Genomic DNA, 19,830 nt, shown 5'->3' on the forward strand with positions numbered 1-19,830 from the left:
ATTTCTTAAGGAGAGGTGATACCACTGCCAGTTTCCAGCACTCCGGGAACGTTGCAGTATCAAACGACTATAGACAGATGGAGTACAAGGGCTGGAAAAGTTCATCCTGAAACACCTTCCAAAATTTAGGAGGGAGTGGATCAAGCGGGGAGCCAGATGACACCGTCTGTGCCAGACTACAGAACTCCTCAAAGTAGGGGATGGGAAAGCAGGTCAGCTGGGGTCGACTGGACACAACGTCCGGAGCTCCCAAGCTGAGAGCAAGACCCCTCAGCTGGGATCGACTGGACGAGTCCGCCGGAGATCCCAAACTGAGGGCATGACCACTCAGCTGGGGTCGACTGGACGACACATCCGGAACTCCCAAACTGAGGGCAGGGCCACTCAGCCGGGGTCGACGGGGCGGTACGTCCGGAGCTCCCAAACTGAGGGCAGGGCCACCCGGCTGGGGTCGACTGGGAGGCAAGTCCGGAGCTCCCAAACTGAGAGCAGGACCACACAGCTGGGGTCGACTGGGCGAGCCGTCCGGAGCTCCCGAACTGGGGGAGGAAGGTACTGGGCTCAGTATACCTTCCAAGATCTTAACGATCTTCTCCTCGAAGGCGCAGGCCAGGGAGTTGCACAAGACCTGCGACGCAGGAACATTATTGACCGTGCATGAAGGATGAGTCAGGTCCCTAACAATTTTAAACAGTGCTTGCAACTTGTTGGAAGCCTGATTCAAGGTGGCTTCCAGATAGGACGCCTTAGCCACCTTAATCTGTGTCTTATATTCCTGCAGGGACTGCCTAAAGATAGCCTTCGCCGAGTCAGAATACTGCTTCCTCCACGCCCTTTCGGCGCATTTGCAGCTAAGGTTTAACTGCCGCAGAGCGTCCGTATACCAGGGGCTCGACCGATTCAGCCTGCCCCTTGACCTACGGAGTGGCGCTACCTTGTCCAAAGAGTTCGAGATGGACTGACACAAGGTGGTATAGCTCTCTTCCACTGAGTCACTCAAACTGAAGTTGCCCGGTAGTAGTCTGGGCAGAGGCGAGGCTTTTAGGAGTCGAGACCAAGGTCTGCCCAACTTAGCCTATCTAGATCCAGCTTCCACCGAGGAGTGATCCCCCAAATAGAGGGAGAAAGCAACCATCGAGTGATCCATCCAGTATTGACACAAGATGTCATCCACAGACACAAGTTGGGTGTCTGCGAAAACTAGGTCCAGAACGTGGCCCTTCCGATGTGTGGCTGACCGGACCAGCTGTTGCAGCTGGATGTCATTGCAGGCTTGGGACAGAGTGGAAAGGGCACTGTCCAGCGGGCCACCCGACCACAGGTTAAAATCCCCTAAGACCACTAGCTTAGAGTGGGTGTTAGAGAGGTCGTAAATCAGGTCAATGAAGTCAGGGAGGGAAGGTACATTGCCAGGCGGACGGTAGCACAAAACGCCCGAGCAAAAAGTCTTCTCGTGATTTTTAAGAGAAAACCCCATCTATTCAAAGCCCAACACCTCTCTAATCTTAAGCTGGGAGAGAGCTAGCGTGTCTCAATAAATTAATCCAATCCCACCACCCCGGTTCTTCACACGAGGGGTATGGTTGATTTTAAAACCTGGAGGCTAGGCCAAAAACCCAGTTCAACCACACAGTCCTCCCGCGTCCAGGTTTCCGTTAGAACCTGAACATCGAGCCCCGCGGACTCGATGAGGAAGGCGATGTCCGTGCGGTGCTTACAAAGGGACCGGACATTAAGCAGCCCATAGGAGAGGTGACAAGACATCTGAGAGGTGAATCTACATCTGAGATTACTTTTTATGCATGTATGCTGTCATTGAGCATGGGGCTGTGAAAAAATGCCTTGAAATTTAAGAGGGATAAAACACATCTTCTGACTTAGAACCTTTGTCAATAACTGAAAATAGTATTTGATGCGCTTCTACTTTGAAATGGGCTTCTACACTGGCACTTAATCTGATATAGCACTGTCTTTCTTCATTAAATTTTAGTTGACTTTCTAAAAGCAAGTAAATTTAAATTTAGTGTCCTGTTTTTTCTTTTTGGCTTGCAAACCTGGGTATGAAACATAGTGCTACCATTCTTTCTCGGGTAAACTAATGCAATGCACTATATTTTTGGCTTCTTTCTTAAATGTTTGGCCCTGTTTGCAACATGTTCAGAAAAGGGCAGTTAAGATTCCACTTGCTGTAAATTGACACAACACGGTCACCCAGACATAGTCCACAGTTTACACTGTCTAGCATTAACTAAGATAAAATCCGAACCAATCTTTAATATCGGCTGATGCCCTGTTACTGGATGTTCCTCAAATTAAGTTTGCGCGTAAGGGAAGGAGATCATTAGCTTTTCAGAACCAACGAGGTATGTAAGACCATTGCACCTGCAGGTTGAGCACAATAACCTACAAATATTTAAGTTTCCGAAAACTGGTATGTTCAAAAAAGTAGTTGTGTCTATAGTCCAAGGCATTCTTTATTGTATATATTTTGTACAAATAGTTTTTCTCTACTAAAAAGGCACAAGCATCTTTCTGAAAAATGTCAAAGGAAAGATTATATACTTTCATTTGTGACTATTGACAGGTAATTAGTACTAAATTGATGCAAAGAGGTTACATTTATATGTAATATTTTGCAAATATTTATGTAAAACAATTTTTATAAGGTTTACTTACCTGTTCCCACCCTAAAACCCAGGGATGCTAATTTGCATTAGCTATCCGGCAAATGCCAAGTCACTCCTTTGAATTTGAAAAGTGTGAAAACTTCTCACAGTGCAGTAAAAACGGACTTGCATGACCTTTTGTGATTACTGACAATTTTGTTGGTATTATGTTTACAATGGCATAATAAAGTTTAATGTGGGTAAAAAGCCTAGGACATCAGAAATGTAAATGACCAATTACTCTGAAACGAGTGGTGTGAAGAAAAAACAAAAAGTGGCTATTGACAAATGTATATTTAATAAGAATTAATAAAAATCATATAGAGATACAGGCTATATGATAGGGTAAAAATACAATTCATAAGAAAAATGTTTACACAATAATTATAACTCAAAAAAGTGTCCTATACGTCATACATTAAATAAAACACAATACAATTATATTAAAGAATGGCATAGAAAGTATGAAAACATTAATCATTAAAAAACACTCGACGCGCGTTTCGGCAGAAAACCGCCTTCTTCAGGAGTCTCTGCTGATAATCTGAGAAGAGAGTATATATAAAAGAAAGAAAAATATACATCAGAATAAATTAATAATACTTTTAACATTTTACATCATTTATGGCAATACCTAAAAATGTGGAGATAAAAATAGCACAAGGACATCAAAATGATCGTATATCTATCAAATTTGTCTGAACTTCACAACAACTCATTAAAGACATTAAATTAGGTCATTTCTTGTCATCTGGTTGACAGATACTAACGACTCCATTGTACAGTACTTAAGATTTTCATTAATCATATAAGGACCTCTTTTTATACAAATAGAGACACCTATAAGTTCAGGCTGTATATATCTATTATTCACAGCCAAGAGCTGGAGATACAAAAATAATTGATAATTTAGGATAAAAAAACCTTTTAACATAAATTGACACTTACATTGATAAAATGCAACAAAGTAATTGATAGCTTCATACATGTAGTTACGTCAGGGCCACTTAGTAGAGGCTAATACCTGATAGAAATAGAAAACTCTATAAATTACAAAAAAAAAAAATATATATATATATAGGTGACAGGAAAAAGCACAAACGATAAGTCGCTATGAACACAATGAACTGCCTGGTTGTAGAGCCCGCAATATTTATCAATGCTTACAGATATCTAGTGTGATCTAGTAAAAAATGACCGAATGGAAAATACAGAGAAGCTGAAGCCTTCTTTAAACAAATTCTGTTATGAGGGACTGCCAGTCTCACAGAATTAGCGTGACCATGCTAAGGTTGGTAACCGAACAGGAACTCCATAAAGACAATAACACAGACTAGACCGAGAATATAAATAGGAACTGCTCGTAGCTCAAACTGTAATTCATTGTAATGTCCGTCAGAATCTCAGTTCTTGTAAAATAAAGATAATAAAAAAATAACATATACTTGAGGTAGAAATACCTGAAATTGCATAGATATCGTTTTTGATAAAAGACCAAAAGAAGCAGCACCAAGAAGGATAGAACCCAGGCTGTAGAATGGTCATGGGATCCTCATAGCAGGAAATGCTGTATTAATGAAAACAGCAGGGCACATTAAATTACCGTTTTGCCATATGTGTAAAAATATACCTAAATTCAGGTTCAGACCTGATGTAGAAAATGACCTACCTATCGAGGTCAAATATCTGCATATAAAGTCAAAGGAGCAGGGATAAGCTTCTTTAGTCTAACAAAGTAGATCACAGCTGTAATGCAAATAGAAAGAAAAAACAGGGGGATGTCAGTCAGTGGAAAGAAGGGTGACGCACTCAGAGGTATGGCGGGATCATATTTATAAGGTTTACTTACCTGTTCCCACCCTAAAACCCAGGGATGCTAATTTGCATTAGCTATCCGGCAAATGCCAAGTCACTCCTTTGAATTTGAAAAGTGTGAAAACTTCTCACAGTGCAGTAAAAACGGACTTGCATGACCTTTTGTGATTACTGACAATTTTGTTGGTATTATGTTTACAATGGCATAATAAAGTTTAATATAGCTTAAATAAAGGCTTCCCCAAAGTAATTATTGGATAATGGAAGCTTTAAATGCCATATTGTTAGTAATCATGCTATATTTGTGGCCATTTCTATCATATTTATGACTAATCTTGGAATAATAATGTCTATGACTGACATGTTGTGAAGGATGTTATCATTATTGGATGGCAGCCAACTTCGTGCAGTGCAACATCTCCAAGACCGAGGTTATGCTCTTCGGAGAGGCCAAACGTTTATGGACTCCGGACTGGTGGCCCCAAGATCTTGGCCCCGTCCCTGAGCCCAAAACGGTGGTAAAAGATCTGGGAGTGAAACTGGATCATGAGCTCACCCTAACACAACAAACTAATCAAGTGGTGGGTTCATGTTTTCATGTTATTGGTCTTCTCAGGAGAGTATTCCCTCTGCTACCGGATTTCACCAGGAGAACGTTGGTCCAGTCACTAGTGTTAAGTAGGCTGGACTACTGCAATGGTCTGTTGCTGGGTGCCAATGAGGGTATCTTGGCTAGATTGCAAGGTGTGCAAAACACTGCTGCACGACTAGTTTTAAACGTCCCGCCTCGTACTCCCTCTAAACCATTGTTGGCCAAACTGCACTGGCTCCCGGTAAGGCAGAAGGTGATGTTTAAGATCTGCTGTGTCATCCATAAATGCCTTATGGGAAAGGGTCCTGGCTACCTCACTGAAAAATTCATCCCTTATGTCCCATCTAGATCCTTGAGATCAGGAGATCAGGAATTGTTATGTGTTCCTAGGGCCATGAAGGCTAGAAAGGGGGGTAGGGCCCTATCTGTAGCCGGCCCTAAGTTGTGGAACCAACTCCCGAAGGAAATCAGAGTATGCAGGGAACATTTCCCTTTTAGGAAGAAACTCAAAACGTTCCTTTTTAATTATTAGCTGGTTTAGGGCTTTGAATTAAATTATGACGAGTTGCTGTTCTTTAGTTGCTGCCAAAGGCGCGGAGATACTCCTCCGGGAGTCGATTCACAGCGCCATACAAACATGCAAATAAATAAAATAAAATATTATGATGGACATCCATTGAAAAGTTGTGTACCTGACAAAACAGTGGGCTTCCTTGAATAAAGTAGTCATCTTGAGCATTATTGAATAAAAATCTGGCATGTGAAAAACTAAACCTGGTCAGGCCAAGCAGAAAGTTTTAATGAGATTAGTTCGCATTATGAGAATCACAAGCGGGCAAATAGGGGTTATACTTGAAAAATATTTTTGAATTAAAAATGTAGTTTACTTTTATGCCAAAACATTATTTAATTTGAGTGTGTTTAACCGTTATAAGATGTTCATATTAAAAAAGAAATATAATGCATTGTTATTGAAAGGGATGAAACTATGAGTTGGTGTTTAGCCATCTTCTGTGATCAAGTGGCCAATATGAATATTTGGGCACGTGGTGCATGAAAATGTGGTTATACACTTATAAGGGTATTGGGAAAGTTTCCAAAAACATAAATGTGCACAAATTATTTAACCCTTCTCTTTACAAGACATACCTTAGAATTTGTGATTATTATGAAAACTGCAATAATTCATTACATGTCACCTAAATAACATTTCATCTAAAACATATATCATTGCATAAAATAATATAAATTAAAATGTGCTATTTAACAGTGTATGCACATTAACCTGAAAGTATGTAGGGTTCGACTATTTAGCCAACGATGGTAAAACATTGAAAATGAAAATAACCAGGCATTTTCCATTCAGAAACACAATAGGCAAACGGATGTCCTTGTATGTTTAAATTGGGTGTAATCAGACAACTTGTAACATGTTCAAAACTTTAGGTAGGAAGGGTAATACTAAATATAGAAATGATGAAAGACAACAAAAGATAAGCAATATTTAAAATCTGAAATAGTTGTACATTTTATCCGTTAAAAACAGGATAAAGTTCAAGACCCTGTGCATTGTATATAAGGCGTTGCACAACTAAGGACCAGCACACCTCATCCGCAATCTGACCCCATATCGTCCGCTCAGAACACTACGCTCATCCTGTTCAGGAGATCTTGTTATACCCCGAACAAAAACAGTCCTATGGGGAGATAGAAGATTCCTGGTTTCAGCCCCCAAATTGTGGAATACCTTGCCATCAACGATTAAAGCCAGTCCGTCCCTATGGTCTTTTCGGAAACAACTTAAGACTTGGCTTTTTAATCAATAGATCTTCCACAGTTTCCTTAGGGTAAATATTTAGATACTTAGCGCCGAGACGCCCATGGGCATTTGTATGCGCTTTACAAATATCAAAAAATAAATAAATAAATAAATTTAAATGTGTCTTTTCGTATAACATGAAATAAAAATGTTTGCAAGAAAAGAATAAAAATTAAGAAGCTTATCTTATTAGAAAAAGCTAATTTACAACATTTATTTTGCATGAAAGTTTTGAAAACAGAAAATAAGTGTACACACTTAACACCTGCTTATTAATACATCTTAAATATGTATAGTTCTGAAAAATAAAATAAAATAGGAAAGTAATTATTGTATGGAATGTTTATATGGTATGATTACTTTCCATGTAAGCTTTAAAGCTAAAAGTATGTTGCTTTAAAAGTCATTTTTTTCTCTTTGCAGATGACAATCAAAATTCTACAAAAACATGAAGATTTAAATAGATATGAGGCAGAACTTGTACTGATGAGAGGGGACTTCCTAGACTCCAATGAGGATGAAGTAGATGATGTTGAGACATTTGAAAAATTGAAAATGGGCTCACTGAAATAATTTTTTTGAATGATTGTCTTGTTTATTAAAGTGAAAAATGTAATTGTAATTTTTTGACAAATGGAGTAAATTATTACATGTAACTTTAATAATTTTTTTTTAATATTTATTGACTAAAATACAATATGTATAACTGTTTACTGAGGTTCAATTATAAATAAAAGCTTAAAAAGTTGAGTTTTTTTTAGTAATGAGATAAAAATACTATGAAGATATTGTCTGTGATGCCTATTGTGATTATGCTTCATTTCAACATAGAATATTTATAAACAATTGAAACAAAGAACTTGTAATCATAAACAATAAGAATTGTATTGAACATCATTTTTGATTTGATGAACATAGAAATTAAAATGAATACCAGATTGTGCAATGTTATCATTAGGATTCTACATCAACTACAATTTCATATTATTACTAATTGAAAATACTATTAATCTAGAATGCACTGAATTGCTGTGTATATTTGTTCAAAAAAGCTGGCAAATAAACCTAATGTCTGTCAAAATTAAAAAGAACAACAAATGTAGTGGACTTTATGGAAATAAACAGTTCAGTGTAAAAAAAGAACCTGTGATTTATCTTCAGGAGTTTTACATCTTTTGCATTACATATACCCAAAGTCTTACCATATCGGTTACTGTTGGGTGTACTACTCTATACGTTAAACATGCCTCACAGTTAAGATGAGCCTGTGCTCCTATTTTCAGTACGATGAAATTGATTGATTTTATTTTGGCATATTTAACCTTACTTCTAAGCCCCTAGTGTTGTGCACAAATTGTACACAAGGCCTTCAAGTTAAATGTCACTGTTGGACTGCAGCACTGTGTTTCCCATCCACTAACCTTAAGGTTTAAAAAAGAAAATGTGTGACTACCTGTAGAAAAGTGCATTAGAAAATATTATGGCTGGGGAGCCTTACCAAATCATGTTATATTTATATCCCAAAGATGGTCCTTGAATTCACAGTAATACTTTTTTTTCTCGGTCCTATGAAGTGAGTGGCTAGAAGAAATAAGGCTTAACTAGAGGAACATGTAATTAACACAATTTCCAAGAAATCCAGCATCAATCTATATACAGTAAGCTTAATGTTATCTTAATGTAGCGACCAAAAATAACAGAATAGCATATTTATAATAAGAGTTATAGATTTTTAAAGGAACAAAAAATCAGTGCTGAAAAAGAAATTGACAAAATAGCATTGAAGTCAATTGCAAAATCCACTAGTGACAATAGGTCACTTGCAGGTCGAGACTGCAGCGGCTCCTCCAGCAGAGTGAAACAGAGTGACCACACTGCTGTTTGAGCAGCGCAAAAAAAAAATAAGTAAAAACTCAATGTTATTATCAGATATTTTTCAGTGTGAACTCAGAGCCAGGTTAGGGTGGTGCGGGCTGGGCTATATGAGCCAGTGGGAGGAGAAAATATGTATAACATTACTGCACATGTCAGTTTAGCCTGCCAGCCAGGTGAAGAACTGTCCTAGGCTTCCATGCACTGCCTGAGCAGCCAAACAGGGCGCTCAGACTAATCTCGAAACTGCTGTATTGCTGGTGACAGCAGAGTTGTGATTGGCTTAGGGGATTGTGTGAGCCTGTGTGCTTCTGTTCCATGAAGCCAAGAAGACAAGACGAGAAGAGTTTGGAGTGTAACTGCACTGTAAAAACCTGTCTAAAGTACATTGCATATCCCGGCAGTGTCTACGGGAAAGTGCAGGCTTTCTAGAGGAATAACAGCTTGGATCAGATTAGATCTGGGCTGCTCATCCCTCCTACATGAGACCAGAAGTCCCGACATTATGTGGATTAAAATAAAAGGTCAGAAGGGTGGTGATGTATCGTAGCTCTTTAAAGTCTATATAAGAGGGAAAGCAAATGGCAATTAATCGACCATCGAAAGACAGCTAGAAAATCAAATAAACAAGTGCCCCTCATTTGATAAAATCATTGCGGCCGGTGACTTTAACTGCACATTCGAGCCACTAAGCAGTGAAGATCTCCTAGGGATAATTGAAGAGGATAGCAAATGGTCAGTGCCCCCCCCCCCCAGTCTTACCACCGGTTAAAAGATGGTCTGAGATTGTAATACAAGTTAATACTAGAATACTAGAATATGGCATAAGAGACACAAATGGCAGAACCCTATCCAACATCAGGGGGAAAAATACTTACAATAAACTTGCTTGCCCTTCCAGCATTGATTATATCTTGGTCGACTTACGCCTCTGGCCCGATGTCATGAACATGAAATTGGGCCTAACTATTGACAGTAACCACAACCATCTAATATTAAACTGAAAAAATCAATGGGCCCCTCCCAACAAAAATTCTAATACCATTGGGAATTACCTCGTATCCACAAAGGAGTTAATTCTATCTAATTGTGGTAGGCGTCTAAGATGGCCCAAGGTCGCAGGAGAGGACCAAAAACAAAAGAACATCTCCTCAATATTCGTGTCAAAAACAGCCGAACTCAATATATCCACATAATACGCCATGAGACAATTGCTCCGATTGGTGCACACTTCCTTGAAAGACGACGCAGTGGCCTCACTAGGAGCCGAACAAAAAGCTCCAATTCATGGTACACTGAGTCTTGCAGGGAGAAAAGGCGCAAGTACTAATATCTGCGGAAAAGGTGAAAAAACACACAATAGTAAAAATAGCCAGGATGGAGTACAACATATCACTAAAGCAAGCAAAACGTGATTGGGAAGAGGTACATTAGGAGGACATGAAAGTTTACTGTCCCAAGAGGGATTACGCCTCCTTTTGGGCTCTAATCAAGATGAGAAATAGGAGGGACAACATCCCAATCACGAACCATATTGGTGATGAGGCCTGGTGGGATGACTTTTCCCAACTGGACACGGATGAACTACAGGCCCTACCTACCTCTCAGTTGAAGAGAATTCAGGTTCCACTTACAATTGAAGATACCAATCTCTTCCAAATGAAAGATATTGCAAATGCAATTAAGTGTACTATTCCTGCAAAGACGGCAGCCCCAGATGGTATACTGGGTGACTTGCTGTAATTAGAACTACAGAAGTGGGCCCAATATATCCTGCTTTTAATCAACAATATAATGAAAGGAGCAGAAGTCGCTATATCTAGGAAAGGAGCAGAGGTCATAACTATATATAAAAAGGGAGACGGCGAGGACACTAACAAATACAGGGCTATCACCCTAATAGATACCATGCAGAAAGTGGTTGGCAAAGCCCTTGTAAATAGGATTCAAAATTGGATGGAGGAGGAAGATGATCTTTCCACCTATCAAACATGTTTTAGTAAAGGTACCAGTACAGGACTGTTTACATTACTTATTTATATTGGAAAGTAGTCATAATTGTCATGGGAAATCTTTACTTGCGTTCATTGAGCTTAAAACCAATTATGATTTAGTGCTGCGAGAGAAGCTATGGTCAGTGCTCCAGGAAATGGGCTTACCCTCATACCTTTTAAATATTTTAATACGCCTCCATGATGAAACCTATGCCCGAGTTAGATGGGGGCTCATGGGAAAAGTAAAGACAAGATACAGTTCAACAGGGGGTTTGCCAGGGCTGTGTGATGGCTCCTACCCTCTTTTCACTTTATGTAAATGGAGTGGTTAGTTTTTTTAGCCAATTTCAAAAAAAAATTGCTCTAATTTTTGAAGGGGAAAAAAACCATACCCTACTGTTGGCCGACGACACTATTTTAATATCGAAAACCCCAATGGGCCTCCGGGAACTCCTCACCCGCTTTCACTTTTTCCTGTACACAAAGGGGCCTAATGATAAACATCACAAAGACTAAGTTTATGGCTTTCAATGTGGGCAAACATTTTAATAACACTCTCACTAACAATGGTTTACCCCTTAGAAGAGTCCATTCCTTTGATTATCTGGGTATTAGGTTATCGCATAAAATGCAATGGGGGACTCACATGAACAAAATGTTACTGAACCATAAGCGGGTGGTGGATGCCATTGGTAGGGACCAAAGGTTAACGTCAAGTAGACTGGTAGCTCCTTCACTAGTAGTCTATAAAGGTAAAGCTGTGAGGTCAAGAATTTATGGCGCTGAACTTTGGGGCTTCGAAAAAACTAATGAGATTGGACGATCAAAGAGTAAATTCTTTAGAGATCTGGTATCCGTCCCTACCAATACACCACTCAAGCCCATACTCTCTGACATGGGCAGACACACTTTTAGCGAGGTGGATATACTTCGCCCTATTCTATACTTATTTATTTTATTTATTTATTTTGAAAGTTTTATATAGCGCGAACAAGATCTTTATAGATATCAGAGCGCTTTACAAAGCCGGGAATACCAACAAGAGAGTGAATTTAAACATGAAATGAAATGAAAAATTCCACTTGTATAGCGCATAACCACCCGGAGGCCTCGCAGCGCAACATAATAAGTGGTAAGGGTAGGTACGTGAGGGAGCAAATTAGTACAGCAAATCAATAATATAAAATATAACAGTTAAAAGTGTGCATAGATAGTCAGTAGCATCAATAATACAGGTGAAATACATAGTCATAGAGTTCGAACATAGTAATACAGGTCGGTGTAGAGTCTTTCTAGATCAATGCTCAAAGGTCAGGTGTATTTGGCCATAAAAATAGCTTTCACTTCTTTCTTAAAAAGTGTAGTGGAGGAGATGAGCCTAGTTTCAGGAGGGAGTGAGTTCCAGATCCTGGGTGCCATTCCTGAGAAAGAGCGTTTATAAGTTTTTTCCTTCCGGAATCTTCAAGGTTTTAGCAGAAGATTGTTTGTGCCTCTGGTGTTTCTAGAGCCGCCAGAGATTGACAGCTTCTGAGTGAGGTATCCGGGAGAGCTCAGGTGTAGAGCCTTGTGTGTCATGCAGGCGATTTTCAGATGTATTCTGGCTTCAAAAGGCAACCAGTCTAGTAATTTCAGGTCAGGGGAGATATGAGAGTGCTTTTTTGATCCAGTGATGAGTCTTGCTGCAGCGTTTAGAGAGGCTCTTAGGGGTGCAGTAGTGGTTAACGGGAGACCGCAGAGGGCGGTGCTGCCGTATTCAATTCGCGGGATGACTAGTGCTTGTACTGCAGTTTGGAAGTCTTTGGCTGGTAGGAAGGGTTTAAGTTTCCTTAGGGTATTGATTTGGAAGTTCGCTCCCTTAGTAGCCTTGCTGATATGATGCTGCATGTTGAGATTGGAGTCGAGAGTTATGCCTAGGGATTTCGCTGAATCCACTATAGTGGGTTGTACATTGAGTGCAGTTAGCTGTTTAAGCCAGGTTTGAGTGGTAGAGATCTTCGCTGGAGGTGAGATCAGCAGGAATTCTGTTTTTAGAGCATTGAGTTTGAGATGATTATCAGCAAGCCAGGATTGGGTGCTTCTGATCGTAGAGTTCAGGAGTAAGATGTCATTGGGGGATTGTAATTTGAGATATAGTTGAGTGTCATCTGCGTACATGTGAAAAAGTACATTGGATGCTTGAAGCAGGGTGGTGAGAGGTTCCATAACTAAGTTGAACAGTGTTGGTGAAAGGGAGGAACCTTGGGGGACACCTAACGAAACAGGTCTTGGAGAGGACATCAGGTTGTTACTCTTGAATTTCTGTGACCTGTTGTGTAGAAAGGAGGTGAACCATTTGAGAACAGTCCCGGAAAGACCCATTCTTGTGTTCAACAGATCGAGTAATTTCTCATGTTTAACAGTGTTGAACGCTGAAGAGAGATCAAGAAGGATGAGGAGGCAGGTATCCCCTTGATCTAGGATTTGAAGGGCGTCGTCGATTATGTGAGTCATAGCAGTTTCGGTGCTGTGACCTGCTCGGAAGCCTGATTGATGAAGGTTGAGGAGATCAAACAGATCAATGTGTTTAGTCAGTTGTAGTTGAACGCATTTTTCCAATAATTTGGCGAGAGTGGGAATATTGGTAATGGGACGGTAGTTGTTTAGGTCGGATGGGTCGGCAGTAGGTTTCTTTAGCAGAGGTGTGACTTGTCCAACTTTAAGGGAGTCAGGTATGGTTCCTTCTTGGAGCGAGCTGTTGATAATCTTAGTCCAGAGTGGAAGGAGTAGTGGGGTGAAATCTTTGACAGCGTTAGCAGGGAGGGGATCCGTGAGGTGATTGGAAGGTTTCAGGGTGCTGAGCAGTTTGCCTATTTCTTCTTCGGAGTAGGTTTCAAAGGTTGACCATGTAGCATTGTTTTTAGGACCAGTGGGTGTTATACAGTTGAGTGTGGTGTGGAGTCTTGCGTCAGCGCGGAGATCACTCTTTATGTTGTCAGTTTTTTGGGTAAAGAAAGCGGCGAAGTCTTCACAGGAAGGTGCTTCGTGCAAGGTACTGAGAGGTTGGGGTTGTTCCTTGGTTTGTGTTCTGATTAACTCAAACAGTTTTCTTGGGCGTTTTTTTGCTTGGTCGAGCTGGAGGCTGAAGAAGTTTGCTTTTGAGCGCTTTATTTTCCTGAAGTAGGTGTTTCTCTTTTTCTTCAGGGTTTTCAGGTGCATTGCAGAGGGAGCTGCCCTCCAGGTGCGCTCTGCCATTCGCATGGCTCGTCTATCTTCATTGAGACTCCCGTCGTACCATGGATTGGAGATTTTAGCGGAGACTCTTTTTAGCTGCATAGGAGCAGCCTCATTGATTATTGAGGTCATGGCGTTGAGATAGTGGTCAGTCAGGGATTGTACATCTGTAGCGCCCGTGGGCGGGAGTAGGATGTCGCGTCTGTTCGGGGGTAAGGAGACTGGGTTGAGTTTTTTCAGGTCTCTTTTCCAGACTTTAGGTCTGGAGGGTTGAACCGGGTTGAGTTTGACTTTTTCATTGATGTGGAATGTGACAATATGATGGTCTGACCAGTCACAGGGTTGAATAGACTCAAGTTGAGCAGCGTCCTCTTTGGCGATGATAAGGTCGAGGATAGAACCTTTCTTGTGGGTCGGGCTGTTGCATAATTGTGTGAGATCCAGGGCGCTGAGGAAGCTTTTGAGACTATTTACCACGGCATCATTAAGATCGTTCCAATGGAGGTTGAAGTCACCAAGGTATATTTGGGTAAGCTGTCGTCCTGCGTTGGTTGAAATCAAGTCCATCATTTGTTGGGCGAAGATGAGGTGGTCTCTGGGAGGGTGGTAAATGCCATGAAGAGAGCATATCGGTTTGCCCTCACTGATGATATCGAGGCAGATGTATTCATAGCAAGTTGGAGAGGGTAGGGAAGGCGCGGAGACTTTCAGAACAGAAAGGCTGTTCCTGTATATGCATGCGATTCCGCCGCCTATCTTGCCAGACCTGTCAAGCCTAATAATGTGGTAGTTGGGGGGAACCAGAATGTCCATTATAGGTGTAGAAGATTCGGTTAGCCAGGTTTCAGTCAGGAAGAATAGGTCAAGGTCCAATCTTAGGATGAGATCAGCGATGGAGGAGGAGTGTTTAGAAGCCGATCTGCAGTTTAGGAGAGTGCATTTGAGACGGGGTGTGTCGGGAGAGGAAGAGGGAGCTAGAGAGAGGGGGACTTTTCTAAGGTTATTCGGGACGGATATTCTGTTTAGAGTGGAGAGTCTATGGGGATTTGAGAGTAATGTGGGAATGGGGTGGTGCGAGGTTGAGGTGGTTGTGAGGTTTAGGGGTGCAGGGTCGTAGGAGCGGAGGAGGGAGAGAGTGTCGAGCTCTGAAAGAGGGTTGCATGTGCGACGGGGGCGGTTGTTGCGATGAGTCTTGATAAGACTAAGACGCACCCCAGAACTCCATAGCTATGCGACGGTCCTTTCTGAGCTAATTACCCTTGATAACAACAAAGGTGTTAAGTGGCTTAAAGATCTAAAGGAATTACTGACCAAGCTGGGCTTAGCCAAAGCTTGGGCCAAGCAGGTCACTCCGACTAAGAGAGAGTTAAAAAAGAATTACTGGAACTGGGTAAATCACCAGGTCTTACATAAACCAATGCTTGTCTGACTATTTGAAGAGTTCATCCAGCATAAATCAGTTTGATCCCTGGAACGTTATCTAGATTTTATCAGGAAACACAGAGACAGGGCACTATATATGCAGTTTACATTAGGGTCAGTAAGGCTAAATACCAAACTGGCAAAATGGGACCCAACAACATCCAACCTATATAACTGCCCCTGCTGTGATGCACAACAAGAAACTGTAGACCATGTAGTCTTTGCTTGCCCAGCCTACAAGCAAGCAAGGGCCAAATGGATCAAGCCTATATGTATTATATTTGGGCACTAGAAACCTCCTTGATGCTATACGAATCATGAGAAGTGACTCAAGTAGGTTCTCGCTAGTATGTGGTGTTACAAAGTACCTGTGGTGTGCGTGGATTATCCGTATAAGGGCACAATTAAGGAGTAATGTGCAAATAAATACCATCTAATCTGTGGATCTGAGAGATAATTTACACATAGGAATTATTTGCAAAGTACTGAAGATTAACTGTTTTGTATGGGACATGTGTTTTAGCTAATCTGTAATTTTAAACCTAATGAGCAAATGCCAATTAAGATATTAAGCGTAAATTTAGAGTGGACGGTATAGCCAGGTTTTAAAAACTTGTTTTTACTATATGAAATATTCATTTTATATACTTTTATGTGACTGTGAAATGCTTTTATGATAATTGCTATCGAATAAAGCTTATGCAAAATGAATGGGGAGCATGGAAGAGTTCCTGACTAAGTGGCTCACCGGCTGGCTACTTCCATAGTTGTTGTCCTATTATTTTGTTGTAGAAAGGGCACACAGGGCCATGATGCAGAAGTCGCCCCGGGAAGCCAGACCAAGTCCTTTCATTGCAAAGATTTTGAATAAGCACAACAGCGGAGACATGATTTGAAATCAATCCAGACAAAGAACACCTGATGTTCAAAAACACTTGCATCCTCAAATGTCATGAGTACACAAGACTAGTCCAGCAGAAGCAACAGTAATTTATGGCAGACAAGGCCCAACTAGGTGAGCAGAAACTTCCCTATGCCTTGCTGTATCTAGCCAAGCTGAGGGTGGTGTACCAATCCCGTATGCTATTCTTTGAGGCACCAGAAGTATACGTACACATGACAGGATTGCCCCGTACTTTGGAGTACAATGGCATTTTAAACAAGCATTTGCAATTCAATAGGTCTGGCATTTACGCAAGTTTAAGCAATTGACATTGCAAATAACTGGCTTTTATTTATGTTTTCTTTTTTAAAACATAAATAAAATGCATTGTCATTTACAATGCCACTAGCTTAAACTCGTGTAAATGTGAGACCTATTGCATTGCAAATGCTTTGACTGGTATGGCTCCCACGGTTCCCTGCTGTGTGCCAAGCATACGTTGTATAAATTGATGTGAATACTGTAAGTGCTGGACTGGCTCACTCTGGAAGAGAACTGGGCCTTGTCATGAGAAATGAGGCTTTAGACTGGAGGAGAGCGGTCCACGGGACACCCGAGCGGGTGCTGACCTCACTGATGAAGGCCGCCTGCGTGTACGTGTGTCGGCTGAAGGTGTCAGCTCAACACAGCTGGACACTCTGAGGCAAAAAAAGCTGATAAGTCAACAAAAGAGTGATTTCGAAACAAAGGCAGCTCTGAAAATGCGTTTTCATTTTGGAGGCGGCCTGACAGGAGTCATTAATGAACTTGGTGCGTGCAGGAATCGCTTAGGAGCAACTGCTAGAAAGAGCAGGGGGATTTTCCGCTCTGCAACGAAAATGCAATTGCATCTGCCCAATGATCCTGTAGACAACTAGTAAGGGCCAGTCTCCAACGCCGTCCTCTCCAAGCTGCCTCGTCAAACCCGCAGCTCTCACCTAATTAATGCAGCACTTGGACCCAGTGTCTCGCCGCTATGCTTTTCCTTGGCTTGTCGTAGGTCTCTATTGCATAGCTCGTCTTCAGGGCCGGACGTCGAGCTGTAACTCATAATCGGGTATAGGCTTGGTAGGCTTCTTCTTCAGCTGCTCATCAAGGGCTATGCCACGTACCCTCTTCTACTACGTTTGCTTTCCCTGGCTCCACGATTCAAAACCAAGGGAAAGTGAAAGAGAAGTGCACGCTGGAGGCAAGCCGTGACCGTGCACATCGGCGTGGCCTGCAACTCGTGCCCAGTGGCGAGGCGTAGAACTCGGTGAAGAAGGAGAGATCGGTTGTCGGTGTCCAAGATGACCAGTGGGTCTTTTTGTGAGTACATGCTGGCCTAGCCGAGGACCCAGAGGAGCCACAGCACACGCATCATTCTACCAGTAACAGCGCTGCAGGGACGGAAGAAGACCAGCCATAGAGAAGGAGGAGGGAGGGAAAGAAAAAGCACGCAATGTTTGTTGGTGAGGGAGAGGGGGGGTGGGTGGTGGTGGAGGGTGTGTGAGTGTATGTGTGTGTGTGCGTGTGTGAGTATGGGCACGCACATTCTACCATCAATGAGGGTCATTTGGACTGGTGCTAGGTGCCCACTAGAATAGTGGACAGCATATGCCAGGCCAACGTCTCACAGCAGCTACAGGAGTGCTGTGTTTTTTCTGATTGGAGCAGCTGTAGCAGCACTGTGCTCTAACAATGGCTGTGAGGGCACTGTCCCTTACGGGATGGGGCAGCTGTGAGGGTGCCATTCCTCCCATCCCGTGAAGGAACAGTAGATGCTGTAGCACCCAGGATAATGTGCTGCATGGCCAATAATTATAAGGTCCCAAAGGCACGACATATTGGCTATGCCAATGCTTTTTCACGGAGTGTTGGCGTGACGGGCAACACACAAAGATAAGAACAGAAAGAAGCATTTGACAAAGCCAACAGAAGTGGTTTGCCTGTTATACCTAAGGTAACAATACCATTATTTCATGCATTGCAAGTTATGAAGTAGAAGATGGCAGTCACTTCACATTTGATATAATTGTTTTCAACAGCAAAATGTAAAAAAATGAATATGCAGTGACCCTGATAGTGTGGAGCTCTTTTGTAGGCCTGAGCATGAAATTCCACTTCGCTCATTGATTTTGCTGAGTTTTTTCCACTCCACGCTCCGCGTAGCACGCGGATTTCTGAAAAACTCCGCAGAGCAGAGTTTTTACTTACTTGCGCTCACCAACATTAAGTTTGCAAGCGGGGAGAATTTTACCCCAGACCACCTCCCGGTGATATCTTTCAATGCTGGCAGTGTGGATGGTCGCTACTGCTTGCGTTGAGAAACCTTCCATTCACGCTGAGGAAGCTGCTGCTCTAGTAGAACATCAACTCGAGCAGCAGAAAGAAGCTGCACCCTCTTGCGCTGTGCGTGCACCTTTTGCACTGATTTTATAGCACGGGTCAAACTCCAAGTTCTAAAAATCAGTGCGAATGGTGCAACGTAACGCACTCTGCTGCTTGCCAAAGTCCGCGCAGCACAGCAGAGTTTTTCAGTCATGCGGAACTCCACGAACTCCGCCAAGGCCTACTCATTAGCAGTTGCTAACAGACAGCTGCAGCTGTCTGTAGCCAAACACTATCAATAGTGCACTGCTTGACCTGCTGCTTTTGCTCAGTTGGTGGCTCTGGGGACTCACACATTTAACTGCAGAGATCTGTGTTTGACTTCAGGGTCACGGGTTCAAAGGCTGGTAAGTTGACTCAGCCTTTCATCTTTCTGTGGTTAATAAAAGGAGCACTATTGAGTTAGAGAACAATGAACATCTGTTTTTCAGTACCAATGTACTTTTCAGGGTGAAAATGTGCTTTACAATTCCTACTGCTACAACTGGGGAAAGTAGGGAATGTGACCTGAGCTCACCATGTAAATCACCAGTCCCCCCAGCAATACTGTAATAAGAGAGGAGTATTTTGAAAGATACATGGTTATTATGAAAGATGTGCTGGAGACTCACCCACAGTAACCTGAGTCCTACTTCATGTTAGGATTATATTTAAATGTACAGATTGTGTCCACCTTAGAAGAGTGAGAGGCTGGGTAGCTCCTATGTGAATTCAAAAGTGCAATCTGCAGTTTATTTACATTATTCTGCAGTAAACTGAGCCTTTGAGTAACCGTAACTGGACTGGGATGTGTAACCTGGAGATCACAAGCAGACCTGTGCAGCTGGCTCAGTCACCTTTAACTATACTTTAGGGATTAGAGCCTGCAGCTTGTAGGTTGCAGTGTATTATGTAGTAGGCACAGTAACAAGTTCAACAACCTTAATGTAACGAGGACATGAACTCACAGGAAGAGTAAACTTGACTCTGTGCATCAAGCAAATCAAGCCCTTATGTGTCTGATTACGTGCCAGGCATGAATGTGGCATCCCCAGCAGGGGGACTGGCCTAGTTAGCGAGATTCAGGGGGGGCTCAAATTTCCCAATTAAAAAAGCAGTCAGCTGCAGGGTGGACAGGTAAGATGATCAAGGCCCAGATCAGTTGACTG

The 19,830-nt window shown here is 41.9% G+C and overlaps 1 long non-coding RNA gene across 1 annotated transcript; it reads right to left on the bottom strand.

Moving 5' to 3' along the window:
* Positions 1-2,945: 2,945 nt before the first annotated feature.
* LOC147659408 (uncharacterized) lies at positions 2,946-4,443 on the bottom strand. The gene is made up of 4 exons (XR_015307268.1): positions 4,336-4,443; positions 4,127-4,233; positions 3,615-3,683; positions 2,946-3,210 (listed from the first exon to the last, which is right to left on the bottom strand). It is a non-coding gene; the product is annotated as an uncharacterized LOC147659408 (long non-coding RNA).
* Positions 4,444-19,830: the final 15,387 nt, after the last annotated feature.

The sequence above is a fragment of the Lissotriton vulgaris genome, unplaced genomic scaffold (genome assembly GCF_964263255.1).
Source record: "Lissotriton vulgaris unplaced genomic scaffold, aLisVul1.2 SCAFFOLD_2627, whole genome shotgun sequence".
NCBI classification, from domain to species: Eukaryota; Metazoa; Chordata; class Amphibia; order Caudata; family Salamandridae; genus Lissotriton; species Lissotriton vulgaris.